Source organism: Jatropha curcas, chromosome 2, assembly GCF_041381405.1.
Source record: "Jatropha curcas cultivar XTBG-Jc1 chromosome 2, XTBG_Jcur_1.0, whole genome shotgun sequence".
In the NCBI taxonomy this organism is placed as follows: Eukaryota; Viridiplantae; Streptophyta; class Magnoliopsida; order Malpighiales; family Euphorbiaceae; genus Jatropha; species Jatropha curcas.
This window is the reverse complement of record NC_143152.1, coordinates 24,541,187-24,548,394: the sequence shown is the minus strand read 5'-3', so window position 1 is coordinate 24,548,394 and position 7,208 is coordinate 24,541,187. Positions and strand designations below refer to the sequence as shown.

General features: G+C 24.6%; 1 long non-coding RNA gene across 1 annotated transcript; it reads left to right on the top strand.

The window, feature by feature from the left end:
• Positions 1-5,834: 5,834 nt before the first annotated feature.
• On the top strand, positions 5,835-6,625 carry LOC149498454 (uncharacterized). Its single transcript, XR_016319757.1, has 2 exons — positions 5,835-6,290; positions 6,409-6,625. It is a non-coding gene; the product is annotated as an uncharacterized LOC149498454 (long non-coding RNA).
• Positions 6,626-7,208: the final 583 nt, after the last annotated feature.

The following is a 7,208-nucleotide window of genomic DNA, read 5'->3' as shown; positions in this document are numbered from 1 at the left end:
ATCAAGCAATGGAAGTAGTATTAATTTTAAATCCTCATCTCTGAATTCTCTCTCTTCTCTTCTACTCCAATATATCAAGACCTTTTATTTCCATAGTTTTCTGCAACTAAATCAAGAAACTAAATCATACATAAGTGTATAATCTGAGCCCATGAAAAGCTTAATTAAGATTTAATGCAAACATTTACAACTCTAAAGACAGAAGGTTGAAGGTAAAAGAATCATTCATGACAGCTTCCATACAAAAACCACAAATCTTACCAAAACCACTAATTAAAGAAAACAATATTTAACTATTTGAAACGTCTTTCTCTTTCTCGTCATCTTTCACCGCAGTCTTTGGAGCCACCTCCGCCGCCTCTGCTGTAGGAGGCAGTGGGTCAGTAAAAATCTGCTGCGACGGGGGTTGTGTCGCCGGTGTTGCAATATTCTTGTTTCCACCATTGTCGGAGAGAGGTGCAGAGAGATCCTCGTTGGAGAACGACAGCATTACAGTCTGTGACGGCCGTCGCTGGTGGCGGCTCCGTCTAGTCTCAGACATATTTTGGTTTCTTGGATAAGAGAAGATCAAGAAAGTGAGAACAAGAAAAGTGTAAGAAGAAAGAAGAGAAAGGTAGGGTTTTTAAAAGCTGTAGTAAATGGTTTTTTTTTTTAATAATATAAAAGTATAAGGTAAGGTGTTAGGTGAGTAATTATCCATATCCTAGATTTATGGGCGTTACATGAATCTGCCCAAATTTACTATTATGTACTTTCCTTTTCTTGATAAATGTAAAAACTTTTATTAACTTATTATGGTCCCAATCTAATCATATCTATAGGTTCAATTGATGAATGAATCACCCACTAAAGATATATATATTTTTATTAATTTTATAGAGGAAATTCATGTGATTTCAAAAAAAAAAAAAAAAAAAAAAAAATTGAGGTAAGTTCATGTTGAAAGTTAGGTGAGAGAGGATGATGGCAACATGTGGAAATCATATTTAAGTTCAATCTATCGATCTCGTTCACTTTAATTCGTATCTTGTTGAACCAATTTTCTAATATTGATTTTGCTTTCTATGTATTCACGTTAATATAAATTAAATTAACATTTTGATACTCCTCGTAGTTACTCGTTTTTGGTTATATTTATAAATATTGTTGATCAATTTTTTTAATATAATAAAAATGATAATAAGTTATTGAAAAAAAAAATATATATTGTATGTTTACTTAATATTTTACTGTTACTGTTAAGATTATAATATGTAATAAATATTATAAAAAATGTTGAAATGGGAAATAAAATTTTATATTCGGAGCAAGGTGGAAAAATAAAAATAATAAGAACTCAAACAAAATAGCACCCCTAAGATTAAGGGGAAAAGCTTTTAGTGTAAAATAATAATAAATCACATAGAAAAGAAAAAATTTTTTTGGTGATTCTTTTCCATATATATGTATAAATTGATAAGTTAATAAGATGTCTAATTGAGTTATAATTATAATTGCTAAATAATTAATGATTAAGATTTTTTTTTTTTGAAAATTTAATAATTTATTAATAATGAATATAAGTTGACTACATCATAATATTCTTATAGGAATAAGAAACACAAATATAGAAAATTGAAATCTTCTGTTTGGAGATGTTATTGATCTTGGCAAAAAATGTTAATCTTCCAAATAAAAATTGGTTCATATTCAAATAGGACGGCAACACTATCTGGTTTCATTGGTAAAAGAAATTTATCCGAACTTGAAGACTAAAATCTTCAACCATAAGCAATCAACAGTCTATCTTGTCTTTCAAATTACCTGAAAAATAAAATATTCACACAAAAACTCCTCAATAAAGAGGAACAACCATGAAAGAAAAGAAACTAATAACTCCACTAAGAGGGTATAAAAAACATTCAAGATCTACCATCTGAAACTAAATCCAAATTTTGTTCCAAACGATTATAGGTTTGGAAATTATTAGAAATAAAACTAAACAAAATAAAGAAAAATAATACAGAGGGACGAAAAGAAACCTCCGGCCAAAGAAGATAGTTGGCAGTGGTTTAAAAACAAAATCTAGAAAAACACAAAAAAAAAAAAAGAGAGAGAGATAAAGCTAGCTAGAGAAAGAGAGAGACGGCTTTATATTTTATTTGCTCAATTCATAATTAAGATATTCCTTGTAAATCTTATGTTATATTATTTGAAGTACAACAATAAATTTAAATAATAAATATCAATTTTTAATTTTTTTAATTGAATTATTTTTATTATTTTTTTAGAATTGTCTGCTATAAAAGTTAGGTATGTATATATAAATTTATAATTTATTTTTTAAATAATTTATTTTTTTATTTTTATTTTTTAAACTAATAAAAACTATTAACTCTTTATGCAAAAAGACAACTTACTAATTAAATACTACCTCATTTCATAATACTTATCATATTTGAAAAAATAGTTTGTTCAAAAATACTTGTTACATTTGTGGTTCTAAAGGAGTAATAATTTTTTTTTCATACTTACCCTTTGTATATGACCAATAATTATTACTTCAATTCAATGGTTTTATTAGAGAATTAGTATTAAATTAAGGTTAATATAGTCAATTTACTTAATACTGTAACTTAAACAAATTTAATTGTTTTCTTAATGAACGTAAAATTTCAAATGTAATAAGTATTATGGAACAGATATAGTTTTAGAAAGCTAAAATATTAATTTAAACAATAAAATATTGAAATTTGTAAATGTCAACATAAAAATAAATTACACCTAATAAATATAGATAAAGTTAAAAATAATTAATATAGTCTTAAAATCCTAAATGGGCACTTCAAGTGGAATAAAGTAAAATGTTATTATTAAAGTGGAATAGAGGGAGTACCTTACTTAGTATATAATATAATTTCTTATATTATCTAATAGAATTTAGGTTTATATAGGAAATTAAGCTAATCAATCAAAACTAAATTGACTTTATTTATCAACCTATAAAATTAAAATATATTATATTCTTATCATATTTAATATATATTTTATATCGTATATAATATAATTTCATAATTAGTTAAAAAATAAGTACATGAAGAACGATAGACAATAAGGAACTTTATTTTTTTCTTTTACATGTATATTAAGTTACATATGTACATCTAGATATATAGTAAAAGTCAAAATTATTAATGCCGCATGTATTATTTTTAAGTAATTTATTCATTATAATTTTACAACTCGTTGTTTTAAGTAAAAATTAATATTTTATCTAATTAATATCTCAACTAAAGTATTTTAACGTGATTGTTTGTAATTTTTTTAATATGAATCTACTAGATATATAATATTTCTTAAACAAGAATGGGCAATTTATATAAATGAAATAAAAAAAATTGTTAATTTTTTATCTTTGAAATTTTAGTTTTGACATAAAAATTTAAATGTATATAGATTTTTTTTTTGAGTTTAAATAAAACGTAAAATATTAATGCTTTATTGTTTGAACTAAAAATAAAATAATATATTATTCTAGAAATGGTAATAGTAGAGTTTTACATAAAATTAAAATATTAATCCTTAATTTGCTTAAAACAACCATTTGTCGACATTTAATAGTTACTATTTGAGGATAATTGTTTATTATAGATGTTCATATTGATAGTACTTAATGTTAATAGTAATATTATAAATGTTAATAGTAAAATGAATGTAAATGAATTATCAAAATTTCAAATTCTAATGAGTTTCACATTATAAGATAAGATACGTGGCATTTATTAATTATTGGGTCTATAAATGACAATGTATTTAGATTAAATAAAATTAACGAAGATAGTTAACCATTAATAATTTTTATATATAAATTAATGGGACATCAATTATATATATTATAAAATTAACTATTTAAAAAATTTATAATTATGCATCAAAAAATGCAATGGAAAACTCATATTAAACTTTACTTAAATTAAAAAATTAATTTAATAAATTTAAATGGATAACAAAATTTAAGTTATGGTAATAATGTAACTAAAGAATAATAAAAGGGTTAAGTGGGAAAATGGTATTGGGTAGGAATGTAACAGAATAACAATGAAAGGATTAAAAGGAAAAAATAATATTGTGACAGAAATATAATTAAAGAATAATAAAAAGGTTGGAAGGAAAATATTTTTGGGTAGAAATGTAATTAATGAAAAATAATAGGGTTTAAATGGAAAAATCATTGTTATGGCAACAATATTTTCCCATACAATAAATAGTTGTCTTCCCGCACTCCGTGTGTGCGATATTATACAATGTTTAACATGATGCTATTTTTATTATAATAAATAATTATTTTTAAAGAATCCAAATATCTGATATGTTATATTTATTAATATCCATTAAAAAATAAAATAAAAAACAATTCTTTTTTTCTAGATACTTGCAAAAGGATTAACATATTAACCTACATATACACTCTCATGAATTAAGTTTATAATTTTAATGACTCATATTACATGATCATTTTACAAATATGAGTTTAAAAATTTCAATTTTTAGAAATATTTTAATAGATTATAAAATTAATCTATATAAAAATTTAGTTATTTAATTCATTTTAAATAAATAATTTAAAATCCAAACATCAACGAAATAAACATTAAAAATTTCTTTAAAAAATTCTTTAGGAAATTTTGTCTTAATTTGAAATAAGTTTAGAAACACTGCCATTCCTTCACAAAATAAAATATTAATATCAATTTTATCATAAAAAAATTTATCTATTTCACACATGATCACATTAGATAATGAATTCTAATTTTATTTTCATTAGAAAAATAGTACCATGAAAAAGTGAAATTTTATGATTTACTCGACATTGTGTTTAATAACAAAAATAAGCACTTAGTTGTAGTAACAATAAATAAAATGTTTATGTATGGATCAAAGATGCTAATAGTTATAAAATAATTCACAAATCACAAAATCATATCTCAATTAATCATCGAAGCCGCCGAATAGACTCTATAATCCCATCGCTAACCACCATATTGATCAAGTTCGCATTAATATTGATTTTCTTTATGATTTCATTTATATTGAAAGTAATATCTATATAAATTTCATAGCAGAAAAAAAATATTAATGATATATTTATATAGAAATAAATAATAACAATATTGTTAATTATTTAAAATAGAAAGTGAAAGGTTTTTAAGATATTATTAATTTTATTAATTATTGAAAAGTTGAAAATATTATTAATAATATTTAATTCAAGTTCTTTATTAATAAAATAATATTTTAATATTGTGCCACAAAAGCAACATAATACTCTAACATTGCGCCACTTAAGCTTCTCTGTTTTAGCTTTTATATATTTATTTATTATTTATACATATAGATAGATGTTTAGGGAGTTAATTTATATATTTGATCTTTTCATAATTCACTTTAGAAATTCACAAGTTACAATTAAAGAAACCCATTTTTTTCCCATAAATATTTTATGTGTGACCAATTAATTCAACCAACTAATTACTCAGTATTATAAATACTTTGCCGAGTATACAAATCAAGTATGTATAATACTTCCCTTAAAAAAAAGTATCTATAATACTCTAAAATTTCCTTTTTTTTTTTTTCCTCTGGGCAAGAATTTAGGAAAGGAATAAAAAAGAATGAGATTCAATATACAAATAAAAAAAAGGAAAAAGCACAGAAAAAAGGAGAAGAAGGGGAATATTATGTATTGCCTTGATGACGTGGCCAAGTGGTAGAGACGGTAAATTTATAGAATCGTGCCTGTGATTTTCTTTCTGATACAGTATGACTAATTCAATTCTTTCAAAAATATTAGACATATTCCTTGTTGGAGAAATTTTTTCCTCCATTTACTTCATATTAAAGGGTAATTATGACAAATTTATTCACATTACATGATCCGATTAAACATTTTCTCCATCACTTGTAGCCATTTCTCTTTAGTTCTCAGTTCATCTTTATTATGTAAAGATGGGAAAAGTTACCTTAGTTCATGAGTTTTTGACCAAACTAATAATTTTGTCCCTGCATTTTGGTAAAATTATTATTACATCCTTGAGATTTGCTTTCGTCCAGTGGTTCTTCCCTCCGAAAGTGTTGATTTTTCTGTTAATTTTACATAGAAAGACAAAAATATGACGAGATGGCTCAAGCTTGCTACAATGCTTTCGATTGATCTGTGTTCAAAGTACTGTGGAAGTTATCGATTGATGCACTGTCCAACGACGAAACGACAAAGAATATAGGCCGCCGTGAGATTATCTTTGCTTGAAAAGGTACGGTTACTCGGCTGGAGTAGATTGCAGACTTAATGGACTTTCTAAAACCTGTTAATGGAAATAATTATCCCTTTCCCCAATCCCATTGTAAAAATCGAATCCTGTAAATTCTCAGCTAGAGAACATGTATTGACGGACGTGGATGAGGTGGAGAGTGGGTTCTGTAATCCGGCTCATTCTCTATGCAACAGAAGAGAGAGAAATCAGCAGCCATTGTTTCTGGTGATTCTAAGCTTTTCCGATGAATTTTGATGCAAGGGTAAGCTTATTCTAGCTTTCCTTCATATATTATACTAGTTCATTTTGAATAAATTGGTCAAATTTTGAGTTTCCTTTTAGTTCTTATGATGATAAAAAATTTGCAGCTACAATACCACTGAATTTAACAAAATAATTTGGAATTTTTAGCAATATAATAAGAAATTTGAGTTTCTTTTACTGAGTTTTTATGATTGTGTCAAACTGTCAATGTTCCTGATAAAACCATTGCGATTTTGCTCGACTTTAATAGTATATTTGGAAGAGAGAGCGAAAGACATGGAGAATAGTGATTTCTTACTGTGGTTGAGAACGAAGGAGGGGAGAAGAGGGAGAGGAAGAAAGATGAATGGTTGAATCTTTTTTTTTTTTTTTGTCTTGTTATAAAAGTCTATTGTTTAATTATTAGTTTAAGATGTTGTCGGTCCCATAATATGTGTATTTTTGTTTTTCTAAATTATTTATAATAATTTTAGTGAAAATTTAAAAATCTTAAAATATACTAAGTCATTGGATAATTGGTAATAGTTTGAGTTTATTAAGTAACTTGAGTTTTTAATAATTGATAACTTAGAGTTTTTTTAATATTTTTTCTTAATTGATTAAAAAAAATTATTATATTATTTTAATATTTTTTCTTAATTGATTAAAAAATAT